Below are 26,806 nucleotides of genomic sequence, written 5' to 3'. Positions count from 1 at the left end.
CTCCCTCCTCCGTCGTTTTTTTTAGTTCTCTTCTCCTTCCTCATCATTCAGAAATCTTTGTTGTTTCTGAAGTAATTGCAGTCTACTTTCATGCTGACGTGCTGGCAATGTGTGATTGACATTTTAGATAAAGATATAAAACCTCCAATGAGAAATACAATGTTGTTTTCTCAGTATAATAATTGTGCATTTTTGTTGAGAAGATTCCTTTAATCATATTTGTACAATTTGTTCAACAATCCTTTCGAAATGCAAAGCATCCTTGAAATTACTTTTCTGCACATTCTTTTAATATATATTTGAAGTGTTCAAAAAAGACAATGAAAACTCTCATCACAGACCGAATAATTCCTCCTTTAAAATTGTTGTTTTTAGTGAAAAAATTATCATCAAAAAAGTGTTAAATCAAGGGGACACTCAGATTTGAACTGAGGACATTTTGAACTGTACTCAAATGCTCTACCACTGAGCTATATCCCCTCATGATGACAACGATGAACAAGTCTTTGATAAATTAATAAGTTTTCCTTTCTTTTCTTCAGTTTGCTTTCCCTTTTTCAGTGGTTTCTTTCTTCCACTTCACTCACAACCCACAAGTTGTCCGTGCCCACATGAGATTATAAATGGGGTGGGATGGAGATGACAAAAAGGAAAATGGCGTCTTCTGTTGTCAAGCCAACAAGCTGGGAGCACCAATTCCCAATTATTGCCTCATCTGATGGAATTTAAATGTTCTCATGGCGGTGAAGCGTTCTATTTGAAACTGTTTGTTTCATACATGTGATTTTTTGTACCAATGGTCCAGAATAAAATAATTGTATTCGTGCAAAAGCCCGTGACCAATTACAAATTTATCGTTGGATACTCTTCTTCCTTTTCAGTTCCTCAAAGTGCATTCTCATGATTATTAATTGATGTTAAATCAGTGTCATTGTAAGTTTTGTGGTTTGATATTCAATATTTTTTTTTGTATCTCCACAACTGTCAAACTCCATATTTATGTTCCTGTTCCTTTTCTGGGTGATTAAATTTCAGAACAATGCTGACTTTATCGAAACAAAAATATGTGTTGAATAATGTTTTTCTGATTAATAAAAACGAGAAAAGTGAATTTTCCAGACATTTGTAAACACATCAACAGCTGTCACACTCTGTTTCCGTATCTCAAGATAAAAATAAGACCACTGGACCGGCAGCTTATCTGGTCCCTGGCCTCATGTAAGAATCCAAATTTAGTGGCATACTCCCTGGTGGGTCTGCAGAGGAAGGTTTTTAAAAGGAATTTATGCAATTCTCACAAACATTGAAAATGTGTGCAATTTTGACACAATTCCGTCACTTGGTCGGCAAGACTTTCGTCATTGAACATTCTCACCCTGGCATGAGGTTGCAACCAAAATTTGGTACAATTCTGAGTGGTGGATCTGGAGAAGAACATTTTTGAAGAAATTTGCTTTGTCAGCCATTTTGACCTTCTTCAAGCCGGGTGACCGGAATGAGATATTTAATCCCTGTTACCGGTCACGAGAGGAACGTTGCTGCCAAATTTCAGCCGGATAGACCCAACGGTTTGCCCGGAGAAGTCAAAAAAAGAGACGGATGGACGGTGCATGATGACAATACCTGATGTTTAATTAAATTCCAGATAATCGAAAAATATTACATTGTAAATGGGATTTTGAGGCAGAACTTCTCAAACTGCAAAGAAAATCTTTCAATCAGCTCCCTCGTCTGTCGTGTTTATCGTTCACTTCTTCCTTCTTGTCATTCAGAAATTATGGTTTCTCTTAATTAATTGCAGTCTATTTTAATGCTGATGTGTTTGCAATGAATGATTGACATTTTAGATCAAGAAATGAAACTTTCGATTTCGAAATATGACGATGTTTTCACAGCAAAATAATTGTCTGTTTGTCATGATAAGAGTCCTTTCATCGTTTATATAATTATGATTTATTTCTCCATCATTTGGAAATGGAAAACAACCTTGGCATTCCTTTTATACATATTCTTTCAATATTTATTTGAGATGTTCAATAAAGACAACACAAAATGACATCACAAACCAAACAATTTCTCCTTTCAAGTTGTTGAATTGAGTGAAAAGATAATCATCATAAAAGATCTTACTGAAGGGGACACTCAGATTTGAACTGAGGACATTTTGAACTGCACTCAAATGCTCTACCACTGAGCTATATCGCCACATGATGAAAAAGGTTAACAAGCCTTTGATAAATTAATCAGTTTGTCCTTTCTTTTCTTCAGTTTGCTTTTGCTTTTTCAAAGGATGCTTTCTTCCACTTCAATTACAACTCACAAGTTGCGCGTGCCCACAGGATTCCAAATGGGATGGAGGAAGACAGCAAAAAGGAAAATGGCGTTTTCTGCCATCATGGCTGTAAGCTGGGAGCACCAATTCCCGATTGTTTCCATATCTGATGGAATTTAAATGTTCTCATGGTGGTGACGTGTTCCATTTGAATCTGTTTGTTTCATACTTGTGGCTTTTTCACACTGATGGTCGACAATGAATTAAATGCATTGTTGCAAAAGCCAGTGACCAATTACAAATTAATAGTTGGATACTCTTCTCCCTTTTCAGTTCCTGAAAGTTCATTCTCATGATTATTTATTGATGTAAAATCAGTATCATTGCAAGGTTTGTAGTTTGATATTCAATTTTTTTTATCTACACAGCTGTCAACTCCATATTTATGTTCCTGTTTCCTTTTTAGACGAATGAGTATCAGAATAATTCTAACTTTATCAAAACAAAAATAAGTGTTGGATAATGTTTTTGAGATTCACAAAAATGAGAAAAGTGAATATACCAGACATTTGCAAATTCCACAACAGCTGTCAAACTCGATATTTAATGTTCCCTTTATGGGGGATAAGTTTCAGATCAATGGAAGTGATTGGACCAGACATTTGCAAATACACCCACAGCTGTCACACTCTGTTTCCATAACTGAAGACAAAAATAAGACCACTGGACCTGCAGCTCATCTTGGCCATGTCCGAATGTTATAACCCAAATTTGGTGGCATTCTCATTTGCAGGTCTTGAGAGGAAGTTTTTTTTGAGGAATTTGTCTGATTTCTCCTAAAAATTGATGATGTCGGAAGTTTTAACACATTTCCCATTGATTGATTTGCATGACTTTGGCAATTTAACATCCATACCCTGTCCTCATGTTGTAACCCAAATTTGGTGGCATTCTGACCAGTGGATCAGGAAAAGATTTTTTGAAGGAATTTGCGTGACCGAGATATTCAGACACTCCCATTCATTTGATCGGCCTGGCCTCCGCAATTTCACATCAGGACCCTTTCCTCATGTTCTTTCCCAAAGTTGGTAATATTCTGACAGGTGTGTCTGGAGAAGATTTTTGAAGAAATTTACTGTGTCGGCCATTTTGACCGACTTAATGTCACGTGACGGTAGCGAGGTTTGCAATCCCTGTTACCAGACATCAGGAGACGAATGTTGCTGCTAAATTTCAGCCGGAGAGACCCAGAGGTTTGACCGAATAAGTCAAAAACAGAGACACAGTGACTGACTGAATGTGATGAAAATACCTCATGTGGAATTAAATTCCAGATAATCGAAAAATATCACATTGTAAATGGATTTTTGAGACAGAAGTTTCTAAAATTCCATAAAAATCTTTCAATCAGCTCCCTCCTCCGTCGTTTTTTTTAGTTCACTTCTCCTTCCTCATCATTCAGAAATCTTTGTTTTTCTGAAGTAATTGCAGTCTACTTTCATGCTGACGTACTGGCAATGTGTGATTGACATTTTAGATAAAGAAATAAAACCTCCAATGAGAAATATAATGTTGTTTTCTCATTATAATAATTGCACATTTATCTTGATAAGAATTATTTTATCATGTTTGAACAATTTGTTAAACAATCATTTCGAAATGCAAAGCAACCTTGAAATTCCTTTTCCTAACATTCTTTCAATATTTATTTGAAGTGTTCAACAAAGACAATGAAAACTCTCATCACAGACCGAATAATTCCTCCTTTCAAAATGTTGTTTTTTATGACAAAATTATCATCAAAAAAGTGTGAAATGAAGGGGACACTCAGATTTAAACTGAGGACGTTTTGAACTGCACTCAAATGCTCTACCACTGAGCTATATCCCCTCATGATGACAACCATGAACAAGGCTTTGATAAATTAATCAGTTTTCTTTTCTTTTCTTCAATTTGCTTTCCCTTTTTCAGTGGTTTCTTTATTCCACTTCACTCACAACTCACAAGTTGTCCGTGACCACATGAGATTATAAATGGGGTGGAATGGAGATGGCAAAAAGGAAAATGGCATCTTCTGTTGTCAAGCCAACAAGCTGGTAGCACCAATTCCCAATTATTGCTCCATCTGATGGAATTTAAATGTTCTCATGGCGGTGGCGAGTTCCATTTGAAACGGTTTGTTTCAGACGTGTGATTTTTGTACCAATGGCCCATCATAAAATAATTGTATTCGTTCCAAAGCCCTTGACCAATTTCAAATTAATAGTTGGATACTCTTCTTCCTTTTCAGTTCCTCAAAGTTCTTTCTCATGATTATTCATTGATGTTAAATCAGTGTCATTTCACGCTTTGTGGTTTGATATTCAATATTTTATCTCCACAGCTCTCAAACTCCATATATATGTTCCTGTTCCCTTTCTGGGCGATTGAATTTCAGAACAATTCTAACTTGATCGAAACAAAAATATTTGTTGGATAATGTGTTTTTCTGATTAACAAAAACGAGAAAAGTGATTTTTCCAGACATTTGTAAACACATCCACATCTGTCACACTCTGTTTCCATATCTGAAGATAAAAATATGACCACTGGACCTGCAGCTTATCTGGTCCCTGGCCTCATGTTAGAATCCAAATTTAGTGTCATACCTGGTGGGTCTGGAGAGGAAGGTTTTTAAAAGGAATTTATGCAATTCTCCCAAACATTGAAAATGTGTGCAATTTTGACACAATTCCGTAACTTGGTCGGCATGACTTTCGTCATTGAACATTCTCACCCTGGCATTAGGTTGTAACCAAAATTTGGTGCAATTATGAGTGGTGGGTCTGGAGAAGAACATTTTTGAAGAAATTTGCTTTGTCAGCCATTTTGACCTTCTTCAAGCCGGGTGACCGAAACGAGGTTTTTAAACCTTGTTACCAGTCATGAGAGGAACGTTGCTGCCAAATTTCAGCCGGATGAACCCAACGATTTGCCCGGAGAAGTCAAAAAAGAGACGGATGGACGGTTCATGGGGACAATACCTGATGTTGAATTAAATTCCAGATAATCAAAAAATATTACATTGTAAATGGAATTTTGAGGCAGAACTTCTCAAACTGCAAAGAAAATCTTTCAATCAGCTCCCTCCTCCGTCGTTTTTTTTAGTTCTCTTCTCCTTCCTCATCATTCAGAAATCTTTGTTTTTCTGAAGTAATTGCAGTCTACTTTCATGCTGACGTACTGGCAATGTGTGATTGACATTTTAGATAAAGAAATAAAACCTCCAATGAGAAATATAATGTTGTTTTCTCATTATAATAATTGCACATTTATCTTGATAAGAATTATTTTATCATGTTTGAACAATTTGTTAAACAATCATTTCGAAATGCAAAGCAACCTTGAAATTCCTTTTCCTAACATTCTTTCAATATTTATTTGAAGTGTTCAACAAAGACAATGAAAACTCTCATCACAGACCGAATAATTCCTCCTTTCAAAATGTTGTTTTTTATGACAAAATTATCATCAAAAAAGTGTGAAATGAAGGGGACACTCAGATTTAAACTGAGGACGTTTTGAACTGCACTCAAATGCTCTACCACTGAGCTATATCCCCTCATGATGACAACCATGAACAAGGCTTTGATAAATTAATCAGTTTTCTTTTCTTTTCTTCAATTTGCTTTCCCTTTTTCAGTGGTTTCTTTATTCCACTTCACTCACAACTCACAAGTTGTCCGTGACCACATGAGATTATAAATGGGGTGGAATGGAGATGGCAAAAAGGAAAATGGCATCTTCTGTTGTCAAGCCAACAAGCTGGTAGCACCAATTCCCAATTATTGCTCCATCTGATGGAATTTAAATGTTCTCATGGCGGTGGCGAGTTCCATTTGAAACGGTTTGTTTCAGACGTGTGATTTTTGTACCAATGGCCCATCATAAAATAATTGTATTCGTTCCAAAGCCCTTGACCAATTTCAAATTAATAGTTGGATACTCTTCTTCCTTTTCAGTTCCTCAAAGTTCTTTCTCATGATTATTCATTGATGTTAAATCAGTGTCATTTCACGCTTTGTGGTTTGATATTCAATATTTTATCTCCACAGCTCTCAAACTCCATATATATGTTCCTGTTCCCTTTCTGGGCGATTGAATTTCAGAACAATTCTAACTTGATCGAAACAAAAATATTTGTTGGATAATGTGTTTTTCTGATTAACAAAAACGAGAAAAGTGATTTTTCCAGACATTTGTAAACACATCCACATCTGTCACACTCTGTTTCCATATCTGAAGATAAAAATATGACCACTGGACCTGCAGCTTATCTGGTCCCTGGCCTCATGTTAGAATCCAAATTTAGTGTCATACCTGGTGGGTCTGGAGAGGAAGGTTTTTAAAAGGAATTTATGCAATTCTCCCAAACATTGAAAATGTGTGCAATTTTGACACAATTCCGTAACTTGGTCGGCATGACTTTCGTCATTGAACATTCTCACCCTGGCATTAGGTTGTAACCAAAATTTGGTGCAATTATGAGTGGTGGGTCTGGAGAAGAACATTTTTGAAGAAATTTGCTTTGTCAGCCATTTTGACCTTCTTCAAGCCGGGTGACCGAAACGAGGTTTTTAAACCTTGTTACCAGTCATGAGAGGAACGTTGCTGCCAAATTTCAGCCGGATGAACCCAACGATTTGCCCGGAGAAGTCAAAAAAGAGACGGATGGACGGTTCATGGGGACAATACCTGATGTTGAATTAAATTCCAGATAATCAAAAAATATTACATTGTAAATGGAATTTTGAGGCAGAACTTCTCAAACTGCAAAGAAAATCTTTCAATCAGCTCCCTCATCTGTCGTGTTTTATCGTTCACTTCTTCCTTCTTGTAATTCAGAAATAAGGGTTTTTCAAAATTAATTGCAGTCTATTTTAATGCTGATCTGTTTGCAATAAATGATTGACATTTTAGATCAAGAAATGAAACTTTTCATTTCGAAATATGACGATGTTTTCACAGCAAAATAATTGTCTGTTTCTCATGATAAGAGTCCTTTAATCGTTCATATAATTATGATCTATTTCTCCCTCATTTAGAAATGGAAAACAACCTTGGCATTCCTTTTGTACAAATTCTTTCAATATTTATTTGAGGTGTTCAATAACGACAAAACAAAATTACATCACAAACCAAATAATTCCTCCTTTCAAGTTATTGAATTTAGTGAAAAGATAATCATCAAAAAAGATCCTACAAAAGGGGACACTCAGATTTGAACTGAGGACATTTCGAACTGCACTCAAATGCTCTACCACTGAGCTATATCCCCTCATGATGTGAATTATGAAAAGCTTTTAATAAAGTAATCAGTTTGTCCTTTCTTTTCTTCAGTTTGCTTTTGCTTTCTTCCACTTCACTCACAACTCACAAGTTGCCCGTGCCCACACAGGATTCCAAATGGGATGGATGAAGACAGCAAAAAGGAAAATGGCGTTTTCTGCCATCATGGCTGTAAGCTGGGAGCACCAATTCCCGATTGTTGCCATATCTGATGGAATTTACATGTTCTCATGGTGGTGACATGTTCCATTTGAATCTGTTTGTTTCAAACTTGTGGCTTTTTTACACTGATGGTCGGCAATGAATTAAATGCATTGTTGCCAAAGCCAGTGACCAATAACAAATTAATAGTTGGATACTCTTCTCCCTTTTCAGTTCCTGAAAGTTCATTCTCATGATTATTTAGTGATGTAAAATCAGTATCATTGCAAGCTTTGTCGTTTGATATTCAATTTTTTTGATCTCCACAACTGTCAAACTCCATATCTATTATTCCTCTTTCCTTTTTGGACGATTGAGTATCAGAATAATTCTAACTTTATCGAAACAAAAAGAAGTGTTGGCTAATGTTTTTGTGATTCACAAAAATGAGAAAAGTGAATAAACCAGACATTTGCAAATCCCTCTACTGCTGTCAAACTCGATATTTAATGTTCCCTTCATGGGGGATAAATTTCAGATCAATGGAACTGAATGGAGCAGGCATTTGCAAATACACCCACAGCTGTCACACTCTGTTTCCCAACTGAAGACAAAAATAAGACCACATGGCCCTGCAGCTTATCTGGGCCCTGTCCTAATGTTATAACCCAAATTTGGTGGCATTCTCATTTGGAGGTCTTGAGAAGAAGTTTACTTGAGGAATTTGTGCGATTTCCAACAAATATTGACGATGTCGGCCATTTTGACATATTTTACATCAATTGATTTGCATGATTTTTGCAATTTAATATCCATATCCCGGCCTCATGTTGTAACCCAAATTTGGGAGCATTCTGACCAGTGGATCAGGAGAAGAAGATTTTAGAAAGAATTTGTGTGACCACCATTTTCACACACTCCCAGTCATTTGATCATCCTAGTTTCTGCAATTTAACATCAGGACCATTTCCTCATATTTTATCCCAAATTTGGTAATATTCTGACAGGTTTGTCTGGAGAAGAAGATTTTTGAAGAAATTTACTGTGTCGGCCATTTTGACCGACTTCATGTCACGTGACCGGAACGAGGTTTGCAATCCCTGTTCCCAGCTACCAGGAGAGGAACGTTTCTGCTCAATATCAGCCTGAGAGACCCAGCGGTTTGGCAGAATGAGTCAAAAACAGAAATAGAAGGACTGACTGCATATGATGAAAATACCTCATGTGGAATTAAATTCCAGATAATCAAAAAATATTCCATTGTAAATGGGTTTTTGATACAGAAGTTTCGAAAATTCCAAAAAATCTTTCAATCAGCTCCCTCCTCTGTCGTTTTTTTTAGTTCTCTTCTCCTTCCTCATCATTCAGAAATCTTTGTTTTTCTGAAGTAATTGCAGTCACTTTCATGCTGACGTGCTGGCAATGTGTGATTGACATTTCAGATTCAGAAATAATACCTCCAATTAGAAATATAATGTTGTTTTCTCAGTATAATAATTGTATATTTGTCTTGATAAGAATCCTTTAATCATGTTTGTACAATTTGTTCAACAATCATTTCGAAATGCAAAGCAATCTTGAAATTCCTTTTCCTCACATTCTTTCAATATTTATTTGAGGTGTTCAACAAAGACAATGAAAACTCTCATCACAGACCGAATAATTCCTCCTTTCAAATTGTTGTTTTTCGCGAAAAAAATTATCATCAAAAAAGTGTTAAATGAAGGGGACACTCAGATTTGAACTGAGGACATTTTGAACTGCACTCAAATGCTCTACACTGAGCTATATCCCCTCATGATGACAAACATGAACAAGTCTTTGATAAATTAATCAGTTTCTCCTTTCTTTTCTTCAGTTTGCTTTCCCTTTTTCAGTGGTTTCTTTCTTCCCCTTCACTCACAACCCACAAGTTGTCCGTGCCAAGATTGACAATACTAAAAAAAAACAGAATATGTTTGTATGTATGTTTGTTCGTCCTTTATAGGCGGCCGAACCGTTGGATGGAATGAGATGAAACTTGGCATGAGTGATCCTTGGGACATGAGAACGGACATAGGGGGGGGGGGTCAAATTCAAGGTCAAAGGTCACGGGGTCAAGGGGTCAAGGTCATCGTGTCAATTTCATCTGATCGAGACGGGACCAATGCAATTCGACGGATAATCAAAATTAAATGACACAGTTGATTGACGACATTCACTTCAGACTTCCGGTTTCGAGTTATGACGTCATAAATTGACTAAAACGTCAATTTTTCATGTTGGTTTGTCCTTTATAGACAGCCAAACCGTTGGATAGAATGAGATGAAACTTGGCATATGTGATCCTTGAGAACGGACATAAGGGGATCAAGGTCAAGGTCAAGGTCAAAGGTCACGGGGTCAAGGTCACCAGATAATGTCAATTTCTCAATTTCATCCGATTGAGACGGGACCAACGCCATTCAACAGATAACTGTACCCACCCATGGGCGGGAACTTTGCTCGTATACGATACTAAAAAACAGAATATGTTTGTATGTATGTTTGTTCATCCTTTATAGGCGGCCGAACCATTGGATGGAATGAGATGAAACTTGGCATGAGTGATCCTTGGGTCATGAGAACAGACATGGGTGGGTCAAGTTCAAGGTTGAAGGTCACGGGGACAAGGTGTCATGGTCACCGAGTCAATTTCATCCGATTGAGACGGAACCAATGCCATTCAACAGATAATCAAAATTAAATGACACAGTTGATTTACATCATTCACTTCCGACTTCTGGTTTTCGAGTTATGACGTCATAAATTGACTAAAACATCAATTTTTCATGTTTGTTTGTCCTTTATAGACGGCCAAACCGTTGGATACAATAAGATACCTAAGCTGTTGGGGTTAGGGTGAGGGTTAGGGTTATCGAACCCTAACCCTAACCCTAACAGCGAACCCTAACCCTAACCCTAACCCGAACCCCAACCCCAACCCCAACCCCAACCCTAACCCTAACCCTAACCCTAACACTAACCCTAACACTGCCTTTCCATTCCCTCCCTTCATTCCCTCCCCGCCCTACGGGCGGGTACTGTCTCGTGAGATTCTAAATGCGTGGGCTGGAGATGGCAAAAAGGAAAATGGCGTCTTCTGTTGTCAAGCCAGCAAGCTGGGAGCAACAATTCCAAATTATTGCCACATGTGATGGAATTTAAATGTTCTCATGGTGGTGACGTGTTACATTGGAAACTGTTTGTTTCAGACGTGTGATTTTTTGAAACAATGGTCCATAATAAAATAATTGTATTCGTGCCAAAGCAAGTGACCAAATACAAATTTATAGTTTGAAATTCTTCTTCCTTTTTCAGTTCCTCAAAGTTCATTCTCATGATTATTCATTGATGTTAAATCAGTGTCATTGCAAGCTTTGTGGTTTGATATTCAATTTTTTTTCTCTCCACAGCTGTGAAACTCCTTATTCATGTTCCTGTTCCCTTTCTGGGCGATGAAATTTCAGAACAATTCTAACTTTATCGAAATAAAAATATATGTTGAATAAGGTTTTTCTGATGAATAAAAACGAGAAAAGTGAATTTTCCAGACATTGGCAAACACATCCACATCTGTCACGCTCTGTTTCCATATCTGAAGATAAAAATAAGACCACTGGACCTGTCGCTTATCTGGGCCCTGTCCTAATGTTATAACCCAAATTTGGTGGTATTCTCATTTGGAGGTCTTGAGAGGAAGTTTTTTTTTTTGAGGAATTTGTGCGATTTCTCCCATAAATTGATGATGTCGGCCATTTTGACACATTTTCCATTAATTGATTTGTATGACTTTGGCAATTAAACATCCATACCCCAGCCTCATGTTGTAACCCAAATTTGGTAGCATTCTGACCAATGGATCAGGAGAAGAATTTTTGAAGGAATTTGTGTGACCTACATTTTCACACACTCCCAGTCATTTGATCGGCCTGGCCTCCGCAATTTAACATCAGGACCCTTTCCTCATTTCATATCCCAAAGTTGGTAATATTCTGACAGGTGGATCTGGAGAAGAAGATTTTTGAAGAAATTTACTGTGTCGGCAATTTTGACCGATTTAATGTCACGTGACGGGAGCGAGGTTTGCAATCCCTGTTACCAGACATCAGGAGAGGAATGTTGCTGCTAAATTTCAGCCAGATAGACACAGCGGTTTTGGTCGAATAAGTCAAAAACAGAGACAGAGTGACTGACTGAATGTGATGAAAATACTCATGTGGAATTAAATTCCAGATAATCGAAAAATATTCCATTGTAAATGGATTTTTAAGAGAGAAGTTTCTCAAATTCCAAAAAAATCTTTCAATCAGCTCCCTCCTCTGTCGTATTTTTTAGTTCTCTTCTCCTTCCTCATCATTCAGAAATCTTTGTTGTTTCTGAATTAATTGCAGTCTACTTTCATGCTGATGTGCTGGCAATGTGTGATTGACATTTTGGATAAAGAAATAAAACCTCCAGTTGGAAATATAATGTTGTTTACTCAGTATAATAATTGTACATTTTTCTTGATAAGATTCCTTTAATCATGTTTGCACAATTTGTTGAATAATCATTTCGAAATGCAAAGCAACCTTGAAATTCCTTTTCCTCACATTCTTTTAATATGTATTTGAGGTGTTCAGCAAAGACAATGAAAACTCTCATCACAGACCGAATAATTCCTCCTTTCAAATTGTTGTTATTCATGAAAAAATTATCATCAAAAAAGTGTTAAATGAAGAGGACACTCAGATTTGAACTGAGGACATGTTGAACTGCACTCAAATGCTCTACCACTGAGCTATATCCCCTCATGATGACAAACATGAACAAGTCTTTGATAAATTAATCAGTTTTCCCTTCTTTTCTTCAGTTTGCTTTCCCTTTTTCAGTGGTTTCTTTCTTCCACTTCACTCACAACCCACAAGTTTTCTGTGACCACATGAGATTATAAATGGGGTGGGATGGAGAAGGCAAAAAGGAAAATGGCGTCTTCTCTTATCAAGCCAACAAACTGGGAGCACCAATTCCCAATTATTGCTCCATCTGATGGAATTTAAATGTTCTCATGGCGGTGACGCGTTCCATTTGAAACTGTTTGTTTCATACGTGTGATTTTTGGACCAATGGTCCATAATAAAATAATTGCATTCGTGCTAAACCCCGTGACCAATTACAAATTAATAGTTGGATCCTCTTCTTCATTTTCTGTTCCTCAAAGTGCATTCTCATGATTATTCATTGATGTTAAATCAGTGTCATTTCAAGCTTTGTGGTTTGATATTCAATATTTTATCTCCACAGCTCTCAAACTCCATATTTATGTTCCTGTTCCCTTTCTGGGCGATTGAATTTCAGAACAATTCTAACTTTATCGAAACAAAAATATGTGTTGGACAATTTTTTTTGATTAACAAAAACGAGAAAAGTGAATTTTCCAGACATTTATAAACACATCAACAGCTGTCACACTCTGTTTCCATGTGTAAAGATAAAAATAAGACCACTGGACCTGCAGTTTATCTGGTCCCTGGCCTCATGAAAGAATCCAAATTTAGTGGCATACCTGGTGGGTCTGCAGTGGAAGGTTTTTAAAAGGAATTCATGCAATTCTCCCAAACATTGAAAATATGTGCAATTTTGACACAATTCCGTCACTTGGTCGGCATGACTTTCGTCATTGAACATTCTCACCCTGGCATTAGGTTGTAACCCAAATGTGGTACAATTCTGAGTGGTGGATCTGGAAAAGAACATTTTTTGAAGAAATTTGCTTTGTCAGCCATTTTGACCTTCTTCAAGCCGGGTGACCGAAACGAGGTTTTTAAACCTTGTTACCAATCACGAGAGGAAAGTTGCTGCCAAATTTCAGCCGGATGGACCCAACGGTTTGCCCGGAGAAGTAAAAAAAGAGACGGATGGACGGTTCATGATGACAATACCTGATGTTTCATTAAATTCCAGATAATCAAAATATATTACATTGTAAATGGGTTTTTGAGGCAGAACTTCTCAAAATGCAAAGAAAATCTTTCAATCAGCTCCCTCGTCTGTCGTGTTTATCGTTCACTTCTTCCTTCTTGTCATTCAGAAATTATCGGTTCTCTTAATTAATTTCAATATATTTTAATGCTGATGTGTTTGCAATAAATTATTGACATTTTAGATGAAGAAATGAAACTTTTGATTTCGAAATATGACGATGTTTTCACAGCATAATAATTGTCTGTTTGTCATGATAAGAGTCCTTTCATCGTTTATATAATTATGATTGATTTCTCCATCATTTGGAAATGTTAAACAACCTTGGCATTCCTTTTATACATATTCTTTCAATATTTATTTGAGATGTTCAATCAAGAAAACACAAAATGACATCACAAACCAAACAATTTCTCCTTTCAAGTTGTTGAATTGAGTGAAAAGATAATCATCAAAAAAGATCCTACTGAAGGGGACACTTTTTGTCAGGTCAGGTTCGATCTGTGACCTGCTACAGGTACCATGTAAACCTGTACTAACCTGTTCCATGGTCGGGTTGTCGGCGACTAAACCGTCTCCCCCACCAGGTTTTCTGGTGAGGAGGGTGTTTGGATATGGACACCCAGCAGGATTAAAAACAAAACCTGTCAAAGGGCGTGAGGAGCTCCTTGTGAGCCAACGGCCATCCATATCTAGTGCCCAACTGTGTCTGCGGACGTCCTCCTGCAGTTGGGTTACTTCTTATTAGGAGGTTGGTGGCAGGATTTGCACTCCAGCCACCATAAAACGCTTCATTCCGCAAAACGCAAAAACGCAAAAAAATCTGAAAACCCACTCCGTGGGAGTACCTCCTGTGCAGCCTTTCTCGCAGGGCAGCTCACCGGATGATGGCGATTGGGGCAAAGCTCTTTCGGGACCCCTAATCTTTGGATAGGAGGGAAACCACGGGGTAACATCCTGGGTCAGATTAAGCGGAGAGAGTGTCGGAGTGGTGCTGAGGTGTCGGCCCACCAGACGGCGGTCTCCTCTTGGGTTAACTCTGAGGCGTGTCCCTTCGGGTGGGTGCCTGAATGTTCTATCCCTAAGAGAGGATGATCACTCTGTCTCTCTGTTATCATCTGAGCCTCTCAAGCGTTTGGACATCGGGATTGTGTGCTCTCTGAGGTCTGAGACCGGATTGCGGCGGTAGATAATGGTGGGTGGTTACACCCTCACTATTGGTCTGGTCGCTCTGATGGTTACCATACCCAAGGAGTTGCTGTAGCTGTGTGTCCAATAAGCTGACCCCAATGATAATTGAGGTAACACCGTCAACGAGCGTATTATGAGATTAAGCTGATTCGTCTCTCCTTAGGTGTCATTTCCCTGGTCTCTATTTATGTTCACTGAGGCGAGTGATTCCACTGTGAAGGACATATCTCTTACGCCACACTCGAAGTCTGTGGTTGATCAGTGCCCCAGACGAGATACACTTCTAGTCTTGGGGGATTTCTAATGCATCGACTGGAACTGGATAGGGGATGGTTATGAGGGGTGTGTGTTGGTCCCCATGGGTCAGGAAACCATGAACCAGAATAGCACTCAAGTTCCTTGACTTTGCAAGAAGTCATGGACTTAGGGTGGCTGGTTCATGGTTTCCCAGCGCTCGCAAGCTCATCGGCGGGACTTGGTATTCCAACGCTGAAGCGGTGTGGCAAAGGAGATTGACCATGTCCTCATTGACGGTCGTTGGAGGATGATCCAGAATCAGGGTCTACCGGAGTGCTCAGTTCGATCAATACTGACCACAGGCTTGTTGTAGCAACTCTAAAGCTGCACCTTAAATCCTGGAGAATGGTACCATCCCAGCCTAGGCTGGATGTTGCCAAGCTCAGGGATGAGAGAGAGTAGCTGAGGAGTTTGCTAACAGGCTGAGTGGACACTTGGGGGTCTGGGTGCTTTGGGGTCCTGAAGAGTTGTGGAGCACTTCCTTCAAGACCACCGTCCTTGATGTTGCCGGTGGATGCCTTGGAGTTCACCGCAGGGCAAAGAAGAATTTTGTCTCTCAAGGGACACTGGATACCATTGACCAGAGTCGCAGGGCCAGGCTGAATTGCAGAGCTGAGCTGTTCAGGGAGCTGAGGCGTAAAACTGTGGACAAGTGCACTGAGGGTGGACAAGGAGGCCTATGTGCGAGGAATCTGTGAGGGGTAGGAGCATCACCTGTGGACAGGTGATTCTCGTCCCGCTTACAGGGGAATTCCCGCGCATTACATGTTCATCCAAGCCCATCCTCTGGAGCACTGCAGTTCGGAGCAGAGAGTGGTAGGCTCTGACAGAGGAGTCTGGAAGTGGTGTGGCCCGCCGGGCCGGTTACTTTGGAGCGGCTGTACCAGGCTGATCCCCCAGCTGTCGAGCTGGATGTCAAGGGTGTTACAATCCCTGTTGCTGACCCTCGGAACCAACTGTGGTCCACTCATCGCTTGTGGAAACACGGGCTGCGGTGAACCAGTTGGAAACGGGGCAAAGCTCCAGGGATCTGTGGCATCCATGCCGAACTTCTCAAGGCTGGTGGAAATGCTGCACTCAAAGGCTGTTGCATGTAGTTTTGTGCTCTGCCTGGAACACAGGCATCATCCCAACTTGACTGGAAGAGGGGCCTTGTTGTCCCTCTCTGGAAAAGGGAAGGGTGATCGCCAAGACTGCAACAACTCACCGAGGGTGACGCTGCTCTCAGTGCCGGGCAAGGTCTTTGGGTTCGGATAATTCTTGATAGGGTTCGCCACCATCTGCTTGAGCACCAGCGGCCCAGAGCAGTCAGGCTTTACACCTCAAAGAGGTCAAACTGGCTGACTGTGATCCTTGTGACCTCGTGTCCTCACCGAATCCAGACGCAGAGTTTTCGGCAGGGGCTGCTTGCAGCCCATGTTGATCTCTCTGTAAAGCGTCTCGATTCAGTGAATCGGGATGTCCTCTGGAGGGACTTCTTGGTCTTCGTAAGCTACCAAAACTGATCGATGTGATGTCTGAACTCTACTCTGGTACTGAGAGTGCTGTGAAGTGTGGTGGTACCATCTCTCTGACTTATTTCCAGTTGTTACTGGAGTTCGTCAGGGTGTGTACTTGCCCCCCACACTTTTCAGCACTTGTATGGATCTGGATTTCTTGGGAGGATGTCGGAGAGATCAAGTTGCGTGTGCATCGTTTGGCAAATGTCAAGATCTCGGACCTTGATTTGTGCAGATGATGCAGTCATCTTATGCGGAGATTCTCTTAGACATCCTCTTGGGGGCCCTCGAGGTGCTGAATGAGGAGTCGGAGCTGCTGGGATTACTTGATTTCTTGGGTCAAAACAAAGATCCAGGCTTTCGGTGACATCTTGGATGCTGCTGTCCTGTCTGTGTCTGTTTGTGGTGAGGATGTTGAGGTCGTGGATAGATTCACTTACCTTGGCAGTGATATTCATGTCTCCCCAGGCTGTGAGTTTCCAGGCACACGTCTGGGTCGGGCCTGGGGAGTCATGGATTCACTGGATCATGGGGTGTGGCGCTGCCGGTACCTGTGCGGGAGGACGAAAGTCCGAGTCTTCAGGCTCCTTGGTACTTCCAGTCTTGCCCGTGGGTGCGAGACTCTGGACTTTGACCAAGGATCTGAGACGGAGACTTAATTCCTTTGGTACCAGGTCTCTCTTCGGAGAATCCTTGGCTATCGCTGGTCGGATTTTGTGTCCAACGAGCGGTTGCTGAGAGAGACTCGGATGAGATTTGTTACCCGTATTAGTCCGTGAGCGTGGCCAGCTGCGGCTTTCAGTGGACATGTGGCTCGTTTTCCTGACGCTGATCCTGCTCACCAGATTCTCTCAGCGAGGGAGTCTCATGAGTGGAGGAGGCCAGTGGGCCGACCACGTGCCTCATGGTTGCAGCAGGTTGACCATCATCTCAAGGAGATGGGAATGGGCCTGGCATCTGCCTGGGGGATGGCCAGACGGAGGCCCCTGGAGTACCGGCGGAAAGTGGACGCAGCGACGCGCTGTTCTGGCACATGCTCCCATACCTGACCTGACCTGGACACTCAGATTCGAACTGAGGACATTTTGAACTGCACTCAAATGCTCTACCACTGAGCTATATCCCCTCATGATGAAAAAGGTTAACAAGCCGTTGATTAATTAATCAGTTTGTCCTTTCTTTTCTTCAGTTTGCTTTTGCTTTTTCAACGGATGCTTTCTTCCACTTCAATCACAACTCACAAGTTTCCCGTTCCCACACAGGATTCCAAATGGGATGGATGAAGACAGCAAAAAGGAAAATGACGTCTTCTGCCATCATGGCTGTAATCTGGGAGCACCAATTCCCGATTGTTGCCATATCTGATGGAATTTAAATGTTCTCATGGTGGTGACGTGTTCCATTTGAATCTGTTTGTTTCATACTTGTGGCTTTTTTACACCAATGGTCGACAATGAATTAAATGCATTGATACCAAAGCCAGTGACCAATTACAAATCAATAGTTGGACACTCTTCTCCCTTTTCAGTTCCTGAAAGTGCATTCTCATGATTATTTATTGATGCAAAATCAGTATCATTGCAAGGTTTGTGGTTTGGTATTCAAATTTTTTTTTATCTCCACAGCTGTCAACTCCATATTTATTATTCCTGTTTCCTTTTTAGATGAATGAGTATCAGAATAATTCCAACTTTATCGAAACAAAAATAAGTGTTGGATAATGTTTTTGTGATTCACGAAAATGAGAAAAGTGAATATACCAGACATTTGCAAATTCCACAACAGCTGTCAAACTCGATATTTAATGTTCCCTTCATGGGGGATAAGTTTCAGATCAATGGAAGTGATTGGACCAGACATTTGCAAATACACCCACAGCTGTCACACTCTGTTTCCATGACTGAAGACAAAAATAAGACCACTGGACCTGCAGCTTATCTGGGCCCTGTCCGAATGTTATAAACCAAATTTGGTGGCATTCTCATTTTGAGGTCTTGAGAGGAAGTTTTTTTTTGAGGAATTTGTGCGATTTCTCCCAAAAATTGATGATGTCGGCCATTTTGACACATTTTCCATGAATTGATTTGCATGACTTTGGCAATTTAACATCCATACCCTGTCCTCATGTTGTAACCCAAATTTGGTGGCATTCTGACCAGTGGATCAGGAGAAGATTTTTTGAAGGAATTTGCGTGACCGACATATTCAGACACTCCCATTCATTTGATCGGCCTGGCCTCCAGAATTTAACATCAGGACCCTTTCCTCATGTTGTTTCCCAAAGTTGGTAATATTCTGACTGGTGTGTCTGGAGAAGAAGATTTTTGAAGAAATTGATTGTGTTGGCCATTTTGACCGACTTAATGTCACGTGACGGGAACGAGGTTTGCAATCCCTGTTACCAGACATCAGGAGACGAATGTTGCTGCTAAATTTCAGCTGGATAGACACAGCGGTTTTGGTCGAATAAGTCAAAAACAGACAGATTGACTGACTGAATGTGATGAAAATACTCATGTGGAATTAAATTCCAGATAATCTAAAATATTCCATTGAAAATGGGTTTTTGACACAGAATTTCTAAAATTCCAAAAAAATCTTTCAATCAGCTCCCTCCTCTGTCGTTTTTTTTAGTTCTCTTCTCCTTCCTCATCAATCAGAAATCTTTGTTTTTCTCAAGTAATTGCAGTCTACTTTCATGCTGACGTGCTGGCAATGTGTGATTGACATTTTAGATAAAGAAATAAAACCTCCAATGAGAAATATAATCTTGTTTTCTCATTATAATAATTGCACATTTTTCTTGATAAGAATCATTTTATCATGTTTGTACAATTTGTTAAATAATCATTTCGAAATGCAAAGCAACCTTGAAATTCCTTTTCTGCACATTCTTTCAATATTTATTTGAGGTGTTCAGCAAAGACAATGAAAACTCTCATCACAGACCGAATAATTCCTCCTTTCAAATTGTTGTTTTTAATGAATAAAATTATCATCAAAAAAGTGTGAAATGAAGGGGACACTCAGATTTGAACTGAGGACGTTTTGAACTGCACTCAAATGCTCTAGTACTGAGCTATATCCCCTCATGATGACATAAATGAACAAGTCTTTGATAAATTAATCAGTTTTCCTTTCTTTTCTTCAGTTTGCTTTCCCTTTTTCAGTGCTTTCTTTCCTTCACTTTACTTTCAACTCACAAGTTGTCCGTGCCCACAAGGGATTCTAAATGGGATAGGATGGAGATGGATAAAAGGAAAATGGTGTCTGCTGTTGTCAAGCCAGCAAGCTGGGAGAACCAATTCCAGATTCTTGCCAAATCTGACAATTTAAATATTCTAATGGATGAGACGTGTGTCATTTGAAACTTTGTTTCATGCATGCATCGTTTTTATCCCTCTGGTCCATAATAAAATAAATTGTATTGATACCAAAGCCAGTGACCAATTACAAATTAATAGTTGGATACTCTGCTCCCTCTTCAGTTCCTGAAAGTTCATTCTCATGATTATTTATTGATGTTAAATCAGTATCATTGTAAGGTTTGTTGTTTGATATTCAATTATTTATTATTCCAGTTTCCTTTTTAGACGAATGACTATCAGAATAATGCTGACTTTATCGAAACAAAAATAAGTGTTGGATAATGTTTTTGTGATTAACAAAAATGAGAAAAGTGAATAAACCAGACATTTGCAAATACCTCTACAGCTGTCAAACTCGATATTTAATGTTCCCTTTATTGGGGATTAGTTTCAGATCAATGGAAGTGAAAAGACCAGACATTTGTAAATAAACCCACAGCTGTCACACTCTGTTTCCAGAACTGAAGACAAAAATAAGACCACTGGACCTGCAGTTTATCTGGGCCCTGTTCTAATGTTATAACCCAAATTTGGTGGCATTCTCATTTGCAGGTCTTGAGAGGAAGTTTTGTTCAGGAATTTATGCAATTTCTCCCAAAAATTGATGATGTCGGCCGTTTTGACACATTTCACATCAATTGATTTGCATGGCTTTGGCAATTTAACATCCATGCTCCGGCTTCATGCTGCAACCCAAATTTGGAAGCATTCTGACCAGTGGATCAGGAAAAGAAGATTTTAGAAGGAATTTGTGTGACCACCATTTTCACACACTCCCAGTCATTTGATCGGCCTGGCCTCCACAATTTAACAACAGGACCCTTTCCTCATTTTGTTTCCCAAAGTTGGTAATATTCTGACAGGTGGATCTGGATAAGAAGATTTTTGAAGAAATTTACTGTGTCGGACATTTCGACCGACTTAATGTCACGTGACCGGAACGAGGTTTGCAATCCCTATTACCAGCCACCAGGAGAGGAATGTTGCTGCTAAATTTCAGCCGGATAGACACAGCGCTTTGGCCGAATGAGTCAAAACAGGGACAGAGTGACTGAGTGCATGTGATGAAAATACTCATGTGGAATTAAATTCCAGATAATCGAAAAATATTCCATTGTAAATGGGTTTTCGAGACAGAAGTTTCCAAAATTACAAAAAAAATCTTTCCACCAGCTCCCTCCTCCGTCGTTTTTTTTAGTTCTCTTCTCCTTCCTCATCATTCAGAAATCTTTGTTGTTGCTGAAGTAATTGCAGTCTACTTTCATGCTGACGTGCTGACAATGTGTGATTGACATTTTACATAAAGAAATAAAACCTCCAATGAGAAATATAATGTTGTTTTCTCAGTATAATAATTGTGCATTTTTGTTGAGAAGATTCCTGAAATCATATTTGTACAATTTGTTCAACAGTCCTTTTGAAATGCAAAGCATCCTTGAAATTACTTTTCTGCACATTCTTTTAATATATATTTGAAGTGTTCAACAAAGACAATGAAAACTCTCATCACAGACCGAATAATTCCTCCTTTAAAATTGTTGTTTTTAGTGAAAAAATTATCATCAAAAAAGTGGTAAATCAAGGGGACACTCAGATTTGAACTGAGAACATTTTGAACTGCACTCAAATGCTCTACCACTGAGCTATATCCCCTCATGATGACAAAGATGAACAAGCCTTTGATAAATTAATAAGTTTTCCTTTCTTTTCTTCAGTTTGCTTTCCCTTTTTCAGTGGTTTCTTTCTTTCACTTCACTCACAACCCACAAGTTGTCCGTGCCCACATGAGATTATAAATGGGGTGGGATGGAGAAGGCAAAAAGGAAAATGACGTCTTCTGTTGTCAAGCCAACAAGCTGGGAGCACCAATTCCCAATTATTGCTCCATCTGATGGAATTTAAATGTTCTTATGGCCGTGACACGTTCTCTTTGAAACTGCTTGTTTCATACATGTGATTTTTTGTACCAATGGTCCAGAATAAAATAATTGTATTTGTGCAAAACCCCGTGACCAATTACAAATTTATCGTTGGATACTCTTCTTCCTTTTCAGTTCCTCAAAGTACATTCTCATGATTATTAATTGATGTTAAATCAGTGTAATTGTAAGTTTTGTGGTTTGATATTCAATATTTTTTTTATCTCCACAACTGTCAAACTCCATATTTATGTTCCTGTTCCTTTTCTGGGTGATGAAATTTCAGAACAATGCTGACTTTATCGAAACAAAAATATGTGTTGAATAATGTTTTTCTGATTAATAAAAACGAGAAAAGTGAATTTTCCAGACATTTGTAAACACATCAACAGCTGTCACACTCTGTTTCCATGACTGAAGACAAAAATAAGACCACTGAACCTGCAGCTCATCTTGGCCATGTCCGAATGTTACAACCCAAATTTGGTGGCATTCTCATTTGCAGGTCTTGAGAGGAAGTTTTTTTGAGGAATTTGTCTGATTTCTCCTAAAAATTGATGATGTTGTCCGTTTTAACACATTCCCATTGATTGATTTGCATGGCTTAAGCAAATTAACATCCATATCCCGGCCTCATGTTGCAACCCAAATTTTGTGGCATTCTGACCAGTGGATCAGGAGAATATTTTTTGAAGGAATTTGCGTGACCGACATATTCAGACACTCCCAGTCATTGATCGGCCTGGCCTCCGCAATTTAACATCAGGACCCTTTCCTCATGTTCTTTCCCAAAGTTGGTAATATTCTGACTGGTGTGTCTGGAGAAGAAGATTTTTGAAGAAATTTACTGTGTCGGCCATTTTGACCGACTTAATGTCACGTGACGGGAGCGAAGTTTGCAATCCCTGTTACCAGACATCAGGAGAGGAATGTTGCTGCTAAATTTCAGCTGAATAGACAGAGTGCTTTGACCGAATAAGTCAAAAACAGAGACACAGTGACTGAGTGAATGTGATGAAAATACCTCATGTGGAATTAAATTCCAGATAATCGAAAAATATCACATTGTAAATGGATTTTTGAGACAGAAGTTTCTAAAATTCCAAAAAAATCTTTCAATCAGCTCCCTCCTCTGTCGTGTTTTTTAGTTCTCTTCTCCTTCCTCATCATTCAGAAATCTTTGTTGTTTCTGAAGTAATTGCAGTCTACTTTCATGCTGATGTACTGGCAATGTGTGATTTTAAAGAAAGAAATAAAACCTCCAATGAGAAATATAATGTTATTTTCTCAGTATAATAAGTGTACATTTTTCTGGATAAGAATCATTTTATCATGTTTGTACAATTTGTTAAACAATCATTTCGAAATGCAAAGCAACCTTGAAATTCCTTTTCCTCACATTCTTTCAATATTTATCTGAGGTGTTCAACAAAGACAACGAAAACTCTCATGACAGACCGAATAATTTCTCCTTTCAAATTGTTGTTTTTAATGAAAAAAAATGATCATCAAAAAAGTGTTAAATGAAGGGGACACTCAGATTCGAACTGAGGACATTTTGAACTGCACTCAAATGCTCTACCACTGAGCTATATCCCCTCATGATGACAAACATGAACAAGTCTTTGATAAATTAATCAGTTTTCCTTTCTTTTCTTCAATTTGCTTTCCCTTTTTCAGTGGTTTCTTTCTTCCCCTTCACTCACAACCCACAAGTTGTCCGTGCCCACATGAGATTATAAATGGGGTGGAATGGAGATGGCAAAAAGGAAAATGGCACCTTCTGTTATCAAGCCAACAAACTGGGAGCACCAATTCCCAATTATTGCTCCATCTGATGGAATTTAAATGTTCTCATGGCGGTGACGCGTTCCATTTGAAACTGTTTGTTTCATACGTGTGATTTTTGGACCAATGGTCCATAATAAAATAATTGCATTCGTGCCAAACCCCGTGACCAATTACAAATTAATAGTTGGATTCTCTTCTTCCTTTTCAGTTCCTCAAAGTTCATTCTCATGATTATTTATTGATGTTAAATCAGTGTCATTTCAAGCTTTGTGGTTTGACATTCAATATTTTATTTCCACAGCTCCCAAACTCCATATTTATGTTCCTGTTCCCTTTCTGGGCGATTGAATTTCAGAACAATTCTAACTTGATCGAAACAAAAATATTTGTTGCATAATGTGTTTTTCTGATTAACAAAAACGAGAATTTTCCAGACATTTGAAAACACATCCACATCTGTCACACTCTGTTTCCATATCTGAAGATAAAAATATGACCACTGGACCTCCAGCTTATCTGGTCCCTGGCCTCGTATTATAACCCAAATTTAGTGGCATACTCCCTGGTGGGTCTGGAGAGGAAGGTTTTTAAAAGGAATTTATGCAATTCTCCCAAACATTGAAAATGTGTGTCATTTTGACACAATTCCGTCACTTGGTCGGCATGACTTTCGTCATTGAACATTCTCACCCTGGCATTAGGTTGTAACCAAAATTTGGTACAATTCTGAGTGGTGGGTCTGGAGAAGAACATTTTTGAAGAAATTTGCTTTGTCAGCCATTTTGACCGACTGAAACCACGTGACCGGAACAAAGTTTTCAAGCCCTGTTAGCAATCACGAGAGGAACGTTGCTGCCAAATTTCAGCCGGATGGACTCAACGGTTTGCCCGGAGAAGTAAAAAAAGAGACGGATGGACGGTTCATGATGACAATACCTGATGTTGAATGAAATTCCAGATAATCAAAAAATATTACATTGTAAATGGGTTTTTGAGGCAGAACTTCTCAAACAGCAAAGAAAATCTTTCAATCAGCTCCCTCGTCTGTCGTGTTTTATTGTTCACTTCTTCCTTCTTCATTCAGAAATTATGGTTTCTCATAATTAATTGCAGTCTATTTTAATGCTGATCTGTTTGCAATAAATGATTGACATTTTAGATCAAGAAATGAAACTTTCGATTTCGAAATATGACGATGTTTTCACAGCAAAATAATTGTCTGTTTGTCATGATAAGAGTCCTTTAATCGTTCATATAATTATGATTTATTTCTCCCTCATTTGGAAATGGAAAACAACCTTGGCATTCCTTTTATACATATTCTTTCAATATTTATTAGAGATGTTCAATGAAGACAACACAAAATTACATCACAAACCAAATTATTTCTCCTTTCAAGTTGTTGAATTTAGAGAAAAGATAATCATCAAAAAAGATCCCACTAAAGGGGACACTCAGATTTGAACTGAGGACATTTCGAACTGCACTCAAATGCTCTAACACTGAGCTATATCCCCTCATGATGAAAACAATGAATAAGCTTTTAATAAAGTAATCAGTTTGTCCTTTCTTTTCTTCAGTTTGCTTTTGCTTTCTTCCACTTCACTCACAACTCACAAGTTGCCCGTTCCCACACAGGATTCCAAATGGGATGGATGAAGACAGCAAAAAGGAAAATGGCGTTTTCTGCCATCATGGCTGTAAGCTGGGAGCACCAATTCCCAATTATTGCCATATCTGATGGAATTTCAATGTTCTCATGGTGGTGACGTGTTCCATTTGAATCTGTTTGTTTCATACTTGTGGCTTTTTTACACTGATGGTCAACAATGAATTAAATGCATTGTTGCCAAAGCCAGTGACCAATAACAAATTAATAGTTGGATACTCTTCTCCTTTTTCAGTTCCTGAAAGTTCATTCTCATGATTATTTAGTGATGTAAAATCAGTGTCATTGCAAGCTTTGTCGTTTGATATTCAATTTTTTGATCTCCACAGCTGTCAAACTCCATATTTATTATTCCTGTTTCCTTTTTGGACGAATGAGTATCAGAATAATTCTAACTTTATCGAAACAAAAATAAGTTTTGGCCAATGTTTTTGTGATTCACAAAAATGAGAAAAGTGAATAAACCAGACATTTGCAAACACCCCGACAGCTGTCAAACTCGATATTTCATGTTCCCTTTATGGGGGATAAGTTTCAGATCAATGGAAGTGAATGGACCAGACATTTGCAAATACACCCACAGCTGTCACACTCTGTTTCCATAACTGAAGACAAAATAAGACCACTGGACCTGTCGCTTATCTGGGCCTTGTCCCAATGTTATAACCCAAATTTGGTGGCATTCTCATTTGGAGGTCTTGAGAAGAAGTTGACTTGAGGAATTTGTGCGATTTCCAAAAAAATTGACGATGTCGGCCATTTTGACACATTTTACATTAATTGATTTGCATGATTTTTGCAATTTAACATCCATACCCCGGCCTCATGTTGTTACCCAAATTTGGGAGCATTCTGACCAGTGAATCAGGAGAAGAAGATTTTTGAGGGAATTTGTGTGACCACCATTTTCACACACTCCCATTCATTTGATCGGCCTGGCCACCGCAATTTAACATCAGGACCCTTTCCTCATATTTTATCCCAAATTTGGTAATATTCTGACAGGTTTGTCTGGAGAAGAAGATTTTTGAAGAAATTTACTGTGTCGGCCATTTTAACCAACTTAATGTCACGTGACGGGAGCGAGGTTTGCAATCCCTGTGACCAGACATCAGGAGAGGTATGTTGCTGCTAAATTTCAGCCGAATAGACACAGCGCTTCGGCCGAATAAGTCAAAAACAGAGACACAGTGACTGACTGAATGTGATGAAAATACCTCATGTGGAATTAAATTCCAGATAATCGAAAAATATTCCATTGTAAATGGGTTTTTGAGACAGAAGTTTCTAAAATTCCAAAAAAATCTTTCAATCAGCTCCCTCCTCTGTCGTGTTTTTTAGTTCTCTTC

At 39.0% G+C, this 26,806-nt stretch overlaps 3 non-coding genes across 3 annotated transcripts; all 3 read right to left on the bottom strand.

Moving 5' to 3' along the window:
• Positions 1-408: 408 nt before the first annotated feature.
• Positions 409-480, bottom strand: TRNAC-ACA (transfer RNA cysteine (anticodon ACA)). Its single transcript has one exon. It is a non-coding gene; the product is annotated as a tRNA-Cys (tRNA).
• Positions 481-21,659: 21,179 nt separating this feature from the next.
• Positions 21,660-21,731, bottom strand: TRNAC-GCA (transfer RNA cysteine (anticodon GCA)). The gene has a single exon. It is a non-coding gene; the product is annotated as a tRNA-Cys (tRNA).
• A 1,793-nt stretch (positions 21,732-23,524) lies between these two features.
• Positions 23,525-23,596, bottom strand: TRNAC-GCA (transfer RNA cysteine (anticodon GCA)). Its single transcript has one exon. It is a non-coding gene; the product is annotated as a tRNA-Cys (tRNA).
• Positions 23,597-26,806: the final 3,210 nt, after the last annotated feature.

Source organism: Eptatretus burgeri, chromosome 6 (genome assembly GCF_056783735.1).
Source record: "Eptatretus burgeri isolate ZD-2024b chromosome 6, Ebu_testis_v1, whole genome shotgun sequence".
Lineage (NCBI taxonomy): Eukaryota > Metazoa > Chordata > Myxini > Myxiniformes > Myxinidae > Eptatretus > Eptatretus burgeri.
The sequence above is the reverse complement of the archived record's forward strand: the minus strand, read 5'-3'. Positions and strand labels throughout refer to the sequence as shown.